The sequence below is a fragment of the Hyposmocoma kahamanoa genome, unplaced genomic scaffold (genome assembly GCF_003589595.1).
Source record: "Hyposmocoma kahamanoa isolate Upper Pololo Valley unplaced genomic scaffold, ASM358959v1 81, whole genome shotgun sequence".
Classification (NCBI taxonomy): domain Eukaryota; kingdom Metazoa; phylum Arthropoda; class Insecta; order Lepidoptera; family Cosmopterigidae; genus Hyposmocoma; species Hyposmocoma kahamanoa.
Genome location: NW_020654080.1, coordinates 10,815,698 through 10,832,036, shown reverse-complemented (window position 1 = coordinate 10,832,036; position 16,339 = coordinate 10,815,698). Strand labels below are relative to the sequence as shown.

General features: G+C 40.2%; 1 long non-coding RNA gene across 1 annotated transcript in view; it reads left to right on the top strand.

Moving 5' to 3' along the window:
* Positions 1-6,805, top strand: part of LOC113234155 — a 78,787-nt gene extending 71,982 nt beyond the window's left edge. Inside the window, exon 4 of the long non-coding RNA XR_003310772.1 lies at positions 6,114-6,805. This is a non-coding gene — a long non-coding RNA (uncharacterized LOC113234155). The remainder of the gene's footprint in view (positions 1-6,113) is intronic.
* The last annotated feature ends 9,534 nt before the right edge of the window (positions 6,806-16,339 follow it).

Sequence of the window (16,339 nt, the reverse complement as noted above, 5' to 3'; positions counted from 1 at the left end):
TCAAACGTGTCGGACATTTCTATTGTGGCAACTTGTGGCGATAATCGAAATAATCGTGACAGTGTAAAGTCGGTCATGTTTGTAATTAGAGGCAGCGAATGGTGGAGAGGGGGGAGGGGGGTGTAAGTAAATTCGGGGGGCGGCGCAGGTCGTGGCCTGCGCTTGCGCTTTGAATAAAACATGCGGGCGCCGCGCCTTGGCGCCACCGCCGCGCGCCCCGCTGCCGAACAAAACAATAGCCGGAATCTAGGTCCAGACGCGACACTCGATAACTCTCGCGCTTTACACCTGACATACCTATGATCAAACCAATTGCTGACTACGTAGAGGTGGCGGGTGAAGATTACTAGTTCTCTATGTAAGAATTTTAATTTTTTTTTTTACATTTCAGTGTTTATAATAATAGTATTAAATAATATCAACCCTACAAGATCGTATCAAAATGATGTCATGGTTACACGTGTATATAGAATGGTGTACAAAAATTTGCTTGTCTACTTACATTCTTATGTGAGAAACAGTAAACAATATGTTTTTTTTTTGCAAGCGATACTGCTGTAATACGATCTGCCGTAAGGAATGTATATTCCGTGTAAATAAGTGCAGCGAGCAAGCATTGGAAATGTGACGTAGACTTTATTATATTGCTAAAGTATTGCTTTTAATCTTTATTATTTGTCCATGAAAGAATATTTATATGAATTCATTAAATTAGAGAGTATAATGATTAATGAATTATGAAAAACAGTATTATTGATTTAAACAGCGTCGAAAGCCGAAAAACTCAATGCAATAAAAAACAGTGTTTTAAAATACTATCTCTGGAGCCGGTACAAATCTCGTAGCTGTTTGCGTAGCGTGCTACGACGTGCAAAAACGGACCTTTGAACGGTCACTTTCAATATGAATTTGCAATATATGTATAGGCATAATCAATGAGGGTATTTTTATTGTCAAAAGCGTAAAATACACAACCGTCATTAGCTATACAAAAATGTAAAACGGTAGAGTTAATTATAGTATATTATTATGCGAGACGCGCGTTATGAGCACGTAGCAGCTATTAACGGGGGAAACTTATGTCGCCGGCTTAACGCGCCTCGTCGTCATCATACTAACTACCCAATAAACAGCCCCGAAATATCCGGAACTGATATCAAACAATGTTTGCATATAAATATCATTAATGACACATTAATAAATAATATATGTTATAAATTCATTAATCGTGGGTTACGGGTTTTCTATCTGGAGAGAAGAAGATTATATATTTCAGGAAGCTCGAACGTGGTTCTGATTAGTTACGAGTGAGCACGTCGATAATTGAATGAGTACGCAATACTGCCAATGCACTATATATATAAAACGTCGTTTTATTAGAATTAGTTTATACAATTATATTTTGAAATTGCCGCGATATTTAATTTATTAATTATGAACCACGAAAGCGCGCATTTATTGACCTTATCTCCGGTGAGCCTTGTGCTTTCTTTGCTTGGTTATTCGTTAATGAGGAAAGTGCGCGACAGCGGAACGAAACACGCTGGGAACCGCCGCCGCTTCACCACCGATTAAGTTATTACCTATTTTTGAAGGTCCATGCGTTACATCCACAAAATTCAGGCAACTTATACGAGAACACTATGTGAACCCAAGTATGTCTTTTAACGACAGAATTTATATCCACATCATGATTTAAGATGAGAGCGCCCTAGCTAGATGGTGCCTAAGAAAATGTCAGCGATCGCCTAACGGTATCGAGCAAACTTTCTACGATGACAGTGCTTCTTAAAAAGTTGCAGAAGTTTATGATACAACGCAGCCAAGCAAAACCTTATCTGCAATTCTATTTGAAAATGTAAAGCTTCGCTAAATGTACCTCGTGACGAACGTTTCTATCGTTCGATTCTAAAGCCGCGCACTGGCACAGCGCGTCCACCGCGTGCGCTGGTGTGAACGGGCGCATCCGCCACCCTGCGCTTACGCAGCTATAAATAGCAGCGGTCTCTTAAGGCGCAGCATTTCCGGGCTGGAAGTGTGTAGCTTCCGCTATGAGCGGTCGTTGACGCGCGTGCATTGTCGCGCATTCCCCGCCGCCAGCGTCGGCGACGTTTTTAAATAGAGGGCCGATTACTAGCGTCTGGCCGCGGCGCCGGGCACATGACCGCGCAAAAGTGCAGCGCCCGCCGCGTCACGGGCTATTTGCGACGCTGCCGCCACCGCGCCGCTAGCTGCCCACTTCGTAAGCTGCGATTTCCCATACTTACTTGCAAAACCTATGCCAAATTATCTACTATAATTGCAACGATTCTTTCAAATAACTATTCTTTTAAATTAACCAAAGGTCTCACTACTGGGTCTTCTTTAATTAGATAGTCCACCATGCTGACACGGGAGACACCAAATACAAAATATTTATTACCCTAACATTAAACATGTTACACATAAGTATCTAACCAATATACACCGGCCGGTGTTTTGTCTAGACGATTCGTCGGCATTTCATACGAAAACTGAAAGTTTATGACCTTAAATCATGAAATAAAAATATTATTTTCCGAATCAACACAAAAGCTGTCTGTACCCCTTGAAGTATTTCTCTAACATGAATCAGAAGTGCAAACTCTGGATAAGGTATTGATGACGAACATCATTGTTATTAAATTTTCAATGTCATATTTCAAAATTGTTAAAACTACCGCAATTCTTGATGGAGAAATAGTTAACATCAAGATTGTAGTGAGGTTCAGTGGAGTTATGTGATCTTGTAAAGCTTTTCTGGAGCTAGAGCTCAGTCTCATCTCGGCGGCTATGCTGAGTCGTGGCCCGTTGCTGAATAAATTCGGAGGGAGGCGCACTGGAATGCGGGAGGCGCGGGGCGCGCGCGCGGGCGGGGGCGGCGTGCGACTGGCGCGCGCGCCGCTGTCCCACGGTCGCGAGGCCCCCTCTCCGCACGCCGCACCCCGCGCCTGCCCCGGCCACTTTCTTTCGCGCCATAAAGGTCGTTTCAAATATTTCGGAATGCTGTTTGGTGACATTTCACTAGCGGACGAGGGGGGTGCGGAATGCAGTGATGTGCCGTGCCATTCTGCTGTGCGCCGCTGCCTCAGGCGGACCCTAACTCTGCTCGCAACTTAGTGCATCTTGTATGGGTCACTTCAACGCCGCAGCATTGTTGTCTTCCTTTCTAAAGTGCGAGATGCTGGTAACTAAAAGCAACAAATATGCTTTACTCAGGGAAATCCCCATGTCAATTTTGCATGACTGTTACGTCAAAGAACAGGCACCTGCGGAATTGCATTGTGAGACTTATCACTCGACCTAAGAAATTATGCCGATAGACAAGAATGGATAAGTATATCGGGGTCGTCTTCCAGTAGATCTGCTGTATCGATTCGCGGTTAAAGCTCATCTACACTTTCCACGTTCATGTGTGAACTGAGTTTCTCCAATTAATAGATTCGTTCCAATAGCAAACAGCACGCCGGAGAAAGCAACGCCGGCCGGCAAGGGTCAACGTCCGATGGAATTCACACCGACCACCGCCGTAACGTTTACGAGGAAATGCGGCGTAACGCTCTAAAATTTCAAAAACCGCGCTCATTTTCCCATTCTGGGAAGACGAGTGCGGCGCAGACGAAAGCCAGAGCGGTAGCAAGCAACGACGACGCCGGAGCGGTGGCCGGTGGTCGGTAGGCGAAGAGCTGTGTGCGCTTATCGAGTTGCGCGCCGCTATGAATGGAATGCGGTTGAGGTTGCGCAAGCGACTAGCTGCGCGGCGCGGCGCGGAATGCGCGCGGGACGCGGGGCCGGAGAGGCGGCACGCAGCGCGGGGGGCGCAGGCTGCGGAGCACGCTGCAGCCTCCGCTGCATCTCGCGGCCATTCACGCCGCGGCCGCTGTGTGGTCGGCGAAATAACTCACCGTTAGAGCCGCGGAATGTTAGCTCTATCTCTATACCTGCCGCGCTGGTGCCGGTGCCCGCGTTCCCACTTTACGACATACCATACCAGAGCGCGAGATAAACTCTGATAACGACAGAGATCTCAATTTGAAACGACTTTACATTCCATTAATTTGATGACTGTGTCATTATTGCGTTTTATTTTCAACAGACCTTGGATTATTCAATGTTTTAAACGGAATCTAGCACCAGAGATGGAAATAGACTAAGAATGCTCCGTGTGGTCGTGTCCATGCCGCTACATTGCAATCGACCAATTACCGATCTGTTACGGAATCTAGAAATATCCTATGGTTCATATTCATAACGGTTACAAAATTTTTAAGTATGTCGGTAGGTGGGTAATAAATAAATCTTAGGTTATCAAAATTTTCCTTTATAGTTGTACATCATAAAACCTTCTGGAGACATGATTTTGTAGCGTTACCTATTCAAATAAACATAGTAAAAATCAAAGCAACTATTGCTGTCATATACATATATAATATTTGTGGTGACAAACACTGTCCACTGCAGCGAATGCTGATTTCATACAACGCAATATTTTCGTTGCACAATAGCAGTGCGTGAGTTCGCTACGTGAACAATAACCGGCTCAAGTGTAAACGAATGAATTTTTAATAATTAATGCGCCCGTAATTGCTGCCGCGGTGCGCTGCATCTTACGTGAAAATCAACGGCTGTCATATCGCCACAGCTCGTTTTCTAAGCGGTCTTTATCCTACATTCAGCCGATTCTAAATGTACTACTGAAAATCTGGCGAGTGCAATGCACGCCTAATAGCTACGTGTTGTCGCCGCCGCAACACTATCAATAGTCGGCACGTCAGCCGGCCTACATAGCTGCCGCGAGGCAAAGCGCGGCCGGGATTGTATTTCGTCACCTCTCGTGCTAAATTCCGCTGTCGAACCCATTGTTCCCGTTTGTGACATCGGCAAACCTCCGGGTCTCCCGCGCCGCCAACTTTGCTTCTGACGTAACTCGCCGTCGCCGCCACTGCGTTTCTGTGAAAGCGACGCGACGTTTTGCCGCTGACCTAATGTTTATTATTCACACAATCTAATTCTGTCAAAATCTTCGAGTGTAACACTTTCATTCATTTCGTTTCTCAATTTTATTGGGTCAACGCAGCTTAGACACAATGCTAAAAACTATATAATGGATATACTCCAATTCCCTGTAAAAAGGCATCCACTAAGACGTTATAGTCCTCATTATCGCTCGAGTGTAAACACACTTCGCGATAAAATGCAGCATATTTGAGCTAATTCCCATACTTGTCAGCAAGAGTTAGTGGGTGCGAAGGGCCGCGCGGGGGATGCCACGTGTGGCCCACATAGTACGCCCGCGCTGTCCGCCGGATGTGACGTCACGCACCACCTGCAGCCATGCCACCTACCAAACTACCCACCACTGTCTAGTACGATATAAATATCTTCGAGATCTCAACTCAACACCATATGCCCAATTCCAATCAATGAAGGTTACATTAGAGTAAACCGGTATCGCCATTCATTTTAGCCCTTGAGTTATACATCCTACCTACGCTTTCCATCTTCATCCAGTTAACACAAAAATAGGTACTTAGTACCATACACATTCACGCAATTTTTGAGCCCATAAGAAAACATTCCGCCAACCAACTCACACAAATTAGAACTAGACGCCGTATACAATAAGTACCGATTTGGCGGAATAATTGTACTGGCGCCGCTACTCCCGCGCGGCCGCCCCAACAAGGCCGGAGGTGCTTATTCGCACCATTTGTGGCGGGCTCCCGCCTCGCCTAATTAGTGCTGGTGCGGACGGTGCTCGTGTGGGTGAGCTGCGCCCCCGGCCCTGACGCCTTCGTTTATTGCCATTTTAGTCAGCCTTAAGTAAACGCAATAGCTGTCTTAATTAGGTCCAATGAATTTGTTAATGCATAATCTTAGTCGCACTGCGGATATCGACACCTACTTAAAGACAAAAGGCTGTTGATTTCCCAATATTAATACAAGCCGGATGAGAAAGCAACAATTGGGAAACCATCAAAAATTTTTGATAGAGTGATTATTTTTAAAGAAGAATTCCTCTCGTCTGCGGAAATGTACCAAGTTCAATCACATTGTAAAGTGCTAGCTAAACCGAATAACGTCATATGTTACAGATGGCGAACAATTAGCGGAGGAAAGGCGCATTGCCGCGACCTGAGTCAGCAATATTCTGCATGATGTCATGTAGAGCGCTAACGGGCGCGTCCCAGCGTCACATCCCATTCCTGCATACCTCACCCAATCTAGTGATGACAAATCCACTCATACTGGCGATACAGAGACAATGTTTTAAATTCTTGTGATTCCAATATTGAGTGGTCCCATTTGGTTCAAAAGTAATAGTGTTAGTATACTTCGTGAAACTAACTTTAAATAACGTGATAGAAATCAAACGATATAAATACTAATGCACAATCTGAGTAGGCAAGATCTTGAAACCAATGTTCCCCATTACAAAAATGTGTATATTTGCACATTATTCGCCCTGTAATTTTAGTATGCTATTTCATTTACAAAGAAATAAACTCAGAAGTAACAAGAATGAAGATCAAGAACGAAGACACCAAGTGTTTCCGATAGAAGTTACAAGAAATCAAGTAAATCAAGCAAAAGGAATTACGAAACTGGTTTTCATAATGATTTGACAGATTGTTCCCTATTCTGAGATCATTGTGAAAGCTGATTTTGTTCCTATATCAACAGAAAATCGCACCATCATGCTGCGTCAGCGCTTTCTGAGGAATTCGTCAACTAAGGAATGCCACTGACGTGAATTGGTTCTGCGGAGAAAAGAATTTTTGACTAATCCGAAAAAATTAGTACATTTTTGTATTATGTTATGTTTATCTCGCTAAGGATATGCGTAATTAATATTTTTATTTTACAATAATATATTTTTCTGTTTAGGTACGGTATCAATATAATATTTAAACTTTCTAAATGTAAATTAACTTTGTTTTGTGCAATTGTGCGTAAAGGCGACATAAATAAATGTATAATATTACTTACATCTTCTGTCCAAATATATTATGTGAAATTGATAGTAATATATATATTGTTGTAGTTGTTAATCATTAGTTTATTTGTACGAATATTTATAATACTGAAAATCATTATTTATAATTATTACTAAAAATCATACTTTTCTTAGATACCCCTTTTTGCACGTAAACAAATAATCTATTAAAAGGTATTTTTAATAGATTATTTGTTTTTGTACCAAAACAACTAACAAGATCAAACTGTCAATTTTAAATAAATAAATAAACGTGACCTAAATGTATCAATCAACTTTATTACCGATACTGGGCGGTCCCAAAATGTTTAAACAAAACAAAAAAATGGCTAGTAATTATACTATAACGATTAATGAAACTCTAATGTAAACCCCAAAAACTATTATTAAATTCGGTTTTCGTCACACATTTATAGAAAAAAAAAAACAAATTCAGTATCATTACCGCCAGAGACAAAACATCAAATAGTACTCCATTATGGAATCGTGAATATCTTCTTGCGACTGATCATACCAAATTATTTGATTATGCGTGAAGTAGCAAATAATAAAAAATAATTATCAAAAGGTTCTGTTTTACAACCTCATCTATGCTAGGTTCTGGTGTAGTAGACAAAAAAAGTTTTTCGTGACAAATTTTATACCATTCTTTGTTAAGAACCTTTGCGAAATAGTATTGTTTGCTGACGACACATCCTTGATTTTTAAAATAGACAGACATCACGTTAACTATGACAATATTAACGATGCCCTCTCAAAGGTAGTTATTGGTTTAATGCTAACAATTTATTGCTCAATGCCAAGAAGACAAAGTGTGTTAAATTTGGACTACCTAATGTAAAATCAACTAGTCCAATCATAGAAATAAATGGAGAGTTAGACCTTGTTAATAAAGATGTCTTTTTGGGAGTGATCTTTGATAGTAAACTTCAATGGTTTCCACTATATCTACCTTAGCCAGTATATTGAGCTCTGCTGCATACGCAGACCGTAGAATACGTGAGCTTACCGATGTTGCTACTGCTAGACTAGTTTACTTTAGTTACTTCCATAGTAACTAAAAATGTCCTACGGGATTCTCATGTGGGGTAAAGTGGCAGATATATAAACCATATTTGTGTTGCAAAAACGAGCGATTCGTTGTACGTTTAGGTTCTTGGGTTTCTCTCAGAGAAAAGTTTAAAGAGACTGGTATTGTGTGGCATTACAGCACATTTACTCAAATATTTTGTATATCCGTAAAAATATTCATAACTTTATTAAGAAAGATGATATCCATAATATTAACCTTAGAACTAAGTCCAAACTCATGGTACCACGATTTCGTTTAAGCGATTCTTTTATGGGGAACGTATTCGTTTTCACAATAAGATTTAGAGCATTTATTAAGATTATCATTTCCTAAGTTTAAAACTCACGTTAACAGTATTTTAATTGAAAAGTCATATTACAAAATTGAAGAGTATGTTTTAGATAAAGATGTATAGAAAGACAACACGAGTTTAGATTCCACACAATTACGATTCAAAGTGTATTCCATGGCATTTAAGTTTATTTGAAAAAAGCAATCCCTAGAGTTTCTTGCTCGTTATTCTCAGGGAGGTCAGCCTAGCGAACGAGCAGTAGCTTAAAAAATTACGTTTTCAAGTGTAAAAATTTTGCCTATGGAATATATGATTATTTGACTTTGACTTTGACCGTACTATGCCATACAAAACAATAAATCGGTAATATAGTGACTCTTCTTGAAGATGGCATTACAAAATGTTGTGTCGGAACCGTTTGTATCAGTCGTTCTCCGATTCAGAGGACTTGGACGCGATCTCAAGAGAACGGCTTATTCAAAAGGAGACCGGGATCGACAAGAAAACGGTGTACTGGACTACAGACGACCGATATATTGTGAACCAAGCTTCACGAAATCGGAAGTCTACCTGCACAAACATCAAAAACAATCTCGAAAAAGATATTTAATTTTTTTAATAGCAAGGTTGAGATTGGCCCAAAATTAAGCGACGTGCAGCCCTGTAGACTAACTAGGGTAGGCATTGATTTTGTTATGATATCAAGTGCGCCAGGTGGTAAACGATGCCTGTAGCAATTGCAGTGCCACTCAGAGCCTTGAATCGCAAAAATCTAAGGGGTACTGCCACCCTGAGTCATATGCTGACAAGTGCCATGTGCCTGTAATTTCACCAGCACCCGTATCCTTCCAACCCGGAACGCAATAAGCAGTAAGATCTGTTGCGAAGGCACCAGATCTTTTGTAACTAAACGCTCGTAACTGGCACATTACGTAGTCCGGGGGTTCTATTTTGAACCAATCAACCAACACCTAAGAGTTCTCGAGTAGAGACCATGTCTCGGCAAACATAACAAAGGACGGCCCGCTGCAAGATGGACCGACGATCTGAAGAAGGTCGCGGGTATTGGTTGGATGCGGAAAACGGATGATCGGGCACTATGGGGTACGCTAGGGGAGGCTTAGTAGCAGTGGACTGCAATAAGCTGATTGATTGAACCAACACCACATACATGTTATCTCATCCATACCACATATTTAACGAAATCCTTCTACGAACTACCAAAGGTCCGAAAGGAACATTACTGTTTAACGGCATAAACAGGTAAAGTGACAGTACTTCCTTGGAGGAACTCTTTCATAAGAAGCTCTACTGCTACTAAAAGCTGATTTGATTTTCTGATGAAGCCCGAATCTCTTTGCTTGGAGAAGACCGACATCGTAGCGGATGCTCATGCGGTACGGATATTTTAAATTTATACAGAGTATCCGCCGATGCGGATGATGATATTCGCAACCACCCTGATACAGACGTACACTTCGAAGAGGTTACACCGTACAGTGAAGGATCCGTTGTGTTTTGGACGGGCGTAACTTTCAAAGATATACGTAATTAGCTTTCATTGAAAGTGGCTCTCACAGTGCACAAATTTCTCATGCACAGCCAGCACTAGCCGTCACCGGTGTAGCTCCTGTCCTCGTAAACAATAGTGCTCGAGCACATCGAGTAGATAAAGAATTTATGCCAGAGGTCGAGTTTCGACGTTTAGATTGGCCAGCACTAAGTGCTGACCTCAATCCCATAGAGCACATGGAACATTCTAAAACGATGTATTAGAGCTGTACATCCAGCCCCACAGAATATTCAAAAGCTTAAAACTGTTATTACGCCCGTATACGCTATTACAGCGTATTTATCCAAGAAATCTACAAACCTCATTCAAAACCTGCCACGAAGAATTGCAGAAGTCATCTCGGCAAAAGGTCTCACTCGATAGCTACTAATTTTCTTTCATCTTTTGTAACTATTGCTGAATAAACGATAATTGTCAATTAAAGGTCACTATTTGTTGGAACTTTAAGTACAAAATAGGAAAAAATTCAAATTAAAAAAGCCAAGTTTTTAATATTAATAAAAAAATGTTACATCAATGTGTTGCATTAATTGTCATCTCGAAAGACTCGTATATGCCCATTAAAAATTTTACTAAATAGATTTGTAATGTTTGTTATGGAACACACTGAGCACCGTGGTAAAACATGAGTAGGACTATATGTCCAACGTGTTTTACTAAGGTTATAGATCTGGCGCCACAAAGAGCTAATTATTACGCCGTCGACCTAGGAGAGCCTGAAAGAACAGATTGATAACCCTACAGCTGATTATAAGACAACACCAAACAATGCATCTTTTTGATCTTCGGTTAAGAAGAACCTCTAGCCTTCTAAGTTCACACACGAGAGTTCGATACTCTTAATAAAAATAAATAACACTGACATATCAAAGAATTGCAATAAAAGACTCAGAGTACGGGCGTAAGTTTCCAGGGCTTCAGGCACGCAACGCCGATTACCTTGACAGTGTACAGTCGTGCAATGGTGGATTGTTAATTGCTTATTACTTGGAAAATCAACCTGTTTAAAGGTTTGCAACCAACTACACCACTTTGTACAGTGATAATACAGTTACGAAACAAAACTTGTACCTACACAGCGCAGGCCCGGGTGCAATCAATACCCTTGCGCCCTCTAGTAGGTTATCATGAGATCAAAATGGAATATTTTCTCCAGTGATCAGAAATTCGGGTGCAAATGGTGGATACAATTCTAAATGACATTGGGAAGTAATAGAAACGCAGGCTCTTTGAAGGTGTCGCGAGCGGCGCTCTGTGTCTCCTAAGTCTCTAAGCCCGTGTGTGCTGCACAGCTTGCACCATAGGTAAATCCTACTTTACACACAATTTTAAATTAATATGATGTACATAAATCATTATCAAATGTTACAAATGTGTGTTCGATTTAATAAATAAAAGTAAGCTTTAATAGAATATATAGCGAATAAAAAAGTTAGTTTACGTTGCTTGTTGGTAGAACGATTGGGAACTCGAGTGTATTTGAGAAGAGCGTGTGGCACACGGTACGCAACAAAGTTTTAAGGTAACTCCTTAAATTTTCCTTACCTTCGATAACTGGGTATCGACACGATAAATCGCATTACGCGAAATGCGTAACATCTTTTTCGCTTTGTCGTTATTGCACGCGAGTTTCGCTTTGAACGCACTACCATTTCTTTTATTTCTTTATAATATCAAGTGACGGGATGAACGAGTCGTACGCCTGATGGTAAGCTACACTCCTGTCCATAGCAGTTGCAGTGCCACTCAGAGCTTTAAATCGCAAAGATCTGAGAGGTTCCGCCACTGCGCCCGTCACCCTGAGATATTATTTGACAAGTCCCATGTGCCTGTAATTTCACCAGTACCCTTACAAAATCGGAACGCATTAATGCTGACATTACTGGTCGGCGGCAGAAATATGTAAGGTGGCAGTACTTGCCTGGACCAACCCTTACTCAAGAAGCTGTATTGTTACTGAAGGCTATATTGCTACTACCAGCCACATTAATACACACTAGTCAAGTTTTTAGTTTATTATAAAAGCCGCGGTATTATGTATCGCAGCTATAACCAAAACCGTTCTAGTTTCCACTTTGTTAAACTTACGTTCCTCGCATTTCGGAATACAAATCCCTGAAACTTGTCATACAGTTACTAAAAAGCTTTGTAGTGTGAAACCGCGGTTTCTATCATGTTTATTTCTCTCATCACGCGTTCATTAGTTTTCGTGATTCCTACACTGTTATTTACTATACTAAAACACTTCAATTCCCCTTTATAAGCTTTTTGTTCTCACATTGACCGACTCACTTTTCAAGCCTGATTTACTGACCTGTGCGCATCGCACTGGTCAGGAAATCTGAATCGGAATCTTTGCTGACGTTAAGTAACAGATCCGTTACTCTTCTTTAATCTATTCTTCCGTAGACTATCTTATGAACTACTTCGTTTATGAACTTTTTTCTGATTTGCGATCTTGGCAGAAGCGTTTTCGCCCTTGGCAGATGTCATTTTTGGCCCCTTCATTGAAACTGAAGGTTCCCAATTCCAATTTCGATGCTCATTCTAGTTCAGGTACCTAATTGAACTAGGTTCTCATATATTTGATCTCCTATTGTACAATTTCAAAGCCAAAAGGTCCGCGGAGCCCTACATTTGCACCTAGACCGCGCTAACGTACGGACTGGATATCAAGTTTTTCAACTTCCTGACGCTAAATCTGGAACGCGCCTCAGGAGCAACTGATATTGATGCTCAAGATGGTGTAGAACACCACCTCTGAGTATAACTTGCTGCTTGCTATACCTACTACTGCTACGTCGCCGTCTCCCATGCCTCATCGTCAAAATTGCCGCGCTCTGGTCCTACACTTCAACCGCTGTCTCACCGGCAATCTCGTTGCCTTCTGGTCCTGCACTTCTGTACTTGATCTCTAACCCTCAAGACAGAGCTCTTCAGCTCCGTGTCTCCATATTCTACTAACTTCACCTACACGACGTCGCTCATACTAATATATTAAACTCTAACACTTTCATATCAATTACACATTATTTTTTATGCATATATCTATTGTTTCACTCCCTTGAATTCCGTAGTTCTCACCTCTTCAAAACAGCCGTAACACAACAGCTTATAGAATTATCCATCACTATCGTGAGCTAAACCCCATGGTTTATGGTAAAATGTTATTGTGGTATATCTTTACCGTCATCGTCACCTTTGCGTGGAGCCATAAAGTCCGGATGCACACAAGTGTTAACGACCGGTTGATTATATTGTTATAATCAGATTTTTTTAAATTGGCTAGTCCAGTGTACGCCTTTGATGCACATATCGCATTTGTTATATGTACATATAACAATGATAAAATTCGAAAAGTAACATTTTTGGGAAAGTAACGGAATATTAACAGTTTTTCAAACAATTAACACCTGCCAAATGGCATTCTGACTGGTGTCGGGTACGTTATTTTTTTAAATCTATTTTGTCACTTTTCCAAAACTTACTTTTAGAAAATCAGACTTTATTATTAAAAATGCGATATTTGAAGGTTGACATGCTAGTTATTATCCTTGGCTTGTTGTAGAAATATTAAGACCTAATTTCTCCAAATGATCGCCATGTTATCGTCACTAGACTGAAAACCTCATAAATCCTATATTTGTCGAGAAATATTTTACGTGTGTTTCGTAACAGTACTCCATGTGTATTGTGCTGAATAAATTACTTTTCTTTTTTCTTAACAGTAAACTCTCTACGTTAGCTCCGTCAAACTTTTAGAAAAGGATTAAAAACTCAGTTCCATTCCAACGCGCTTGTTTTTAAATCTAAAATACGAAGGATTGGACGTAACTCATAATGTCTATTTTTCTTTACTCAATGTAATAATAATAAATTCAAAATTAATCTTTTAGGCCTTGGGAGAGGCGAGAGTCTAAAATAGATATAATAATAATAATATTTCATTTATTTCAGACATTTTCAATGTATAATACTTGTTACTAAAAGTACTTAATAACGAATGTTAGAATTTACCATCAAAAATTTATAAAACTAAACAATTATGAAAAATAAGTTAAAATTATGAAATCAAGATTCAGAACTATAAAATCATTAAATCAGAATTAAAATACAATCAAAAATCGGTGATACAGTGTCCCAAATACTTGAAGTCAGTGACTCGTGAAAGCACACTATCATTCAAAGATACTGGTGGGACATTGGTGTATGTTTTTAATCTCGGTTTAAACACCATTGGCTTGCTTTTAGTAGCATTATATTTGAGCCCATGTGCTAGGCAAATGCTAGGCAAATCGCTAGTAACTTCCTAAGGGCACTGATCGATGGGCTCAGCAACACCATGTCGTACGCGTAACTGATGTTGTTGACAAAAACACCATCAATCGAACAGCCGACACGAGTATCGCCGAACACACAAATCAGACGGCTTATGTACAGGCTAAAGAGGGTTGGAGGCGTCAGCTCGCCCTGCCTCACACCACATTCCAGTCCGTACACATCCGATAGTGATCCTGACCACTTTACGACATTGCTCTGTTTACCATACTAGTATTTCAATAGCGATCCGAGCTCAGGAGGCAGGTCAGTATCACTCGCTAACTTCTGCGACAGCCTGTCATACGCCACCAAATCAAAAGCCTTCGATAAGTCTAAAAAACAGGCGTAGACAGGCGTGTTTCTATCCGTGTAGTACTGAACGATGTGCTTGAGATTCAGTATAGCCACTTCAGTCGAAAACCCAGCTCTAAAACCGAACTGAGCATCATTTAGCTTCAAACTCCGTCGCAATTGAATGTCAATCACACCGTCCAGCACCTTGGCTATTATAGTTTCGAGTGATAATATTAATTAAAATATATTTTTTTGTTTTACCCCCTGTTATTGCTTAAATTTTCTTTTTTATTTTCTTTGCATGTTGTGGCACCTACAGGTAGTGCATTTAGAATTAAACGTATTTTTAAGTCGTCATTATTCCCTAGATTCATTGTATCTACCACTGACTGTCCTTAAATACATAAAGAACGACGACACCAGGGGTAACTATTTCTTAGCTTTCACGTTTTCATATAAAATTAACATAACCTCATATGTTATCGAAACATCATATACATGTACCTTTATGAATAGATACTACCCACTTGAGAATACGCTGTTGTTGATAATACATGCTTATCAAAAATAGACAAGCCTACGTATCATTTTAATACCAATAAGTAACACAGATAGATAAAGTCTAATTGACAATGATTATAGATGTTGACATCCATTTTTTTTCATCCAGATTTTTTTCTTTATTTAAAGAGCTTTGTCACAAAATGCGACTATGCCGCTCTATACATCTAGTTATATAATAAAGTAGAGAGATAATTGAAGCAGGTTATAGTTGCCTTAACTTCAAGCCTCTCTCCGCCAATCTATATAGCACCTTGGCTTCCCTTGATAGAGGAAAGGCCAAGACTTGTCTATATTGGTCACACATAGCAGCTACATCAAACCTAAGAGAATCGTTTCGTTCACACTTCATCAGTATATGATATACGTGCTCATTCACGTCACATACAGCACAGTTTGGTGACTCTGATTTCTTCATACACGCAAACTTATTATTATTTTTTTATAACGCGCACACTCAGCATAGTCCCGAACTATCCCTAGAACTAACCCTGTGTCGAGGGTGCCATGGACACACACAGACAACCACAAATTACACCCAAACTCACGAGAGAAATAAATGTGGGCCATACAAATATTTCTCCCGGCCCGGCAATTGAACCTGGGACCTCTGCGTGGCAGTCCGGCATGGTAACCATTCGGCCACGGCGGCGGCATGGAAGGCTATAGATATTAACTCCCTTTATTTTAAGTTTCTGAAACTGAAAGTTTGCCTTCAGGGATTTTATTGTTGCTGTATTTGCTAATTATGCGCAAATGCTAAGCTTAGATCTACTCGGAGGAGAGAGGATTACGGCTGGGGATGTCACGTCGCGCACGGTTTTTATGGGAACTCCATATGTCTAGTAAAAATTAAAATCATCAGTTTTTTTCATGACTTCGAAAGAACAACTTATTGTACAAAATTAAGTATAATGCGATTGAAAAACTATAACCTACTTGTGATTTCCGTAACGACAAAATGATTAAAAACACAAAAACTTGAGGTTTCTTGTCACAACTGGGCTTTTACAAAAAAAATAAATGGCTTTAAAGCTTTAACTGGAAAACAAATAGTGGGTATTCATTTACATATCAACATAATGTATCGATCGTCTGCTGTTTGTAGGAATTAATGACACGTTCTTACATTTCGTTATTAGCCTCTGATAATAATAATAAATAAATAAAACTAAGATAATGTGGAGCTTTAACACCGTAAAATGCAGTAAG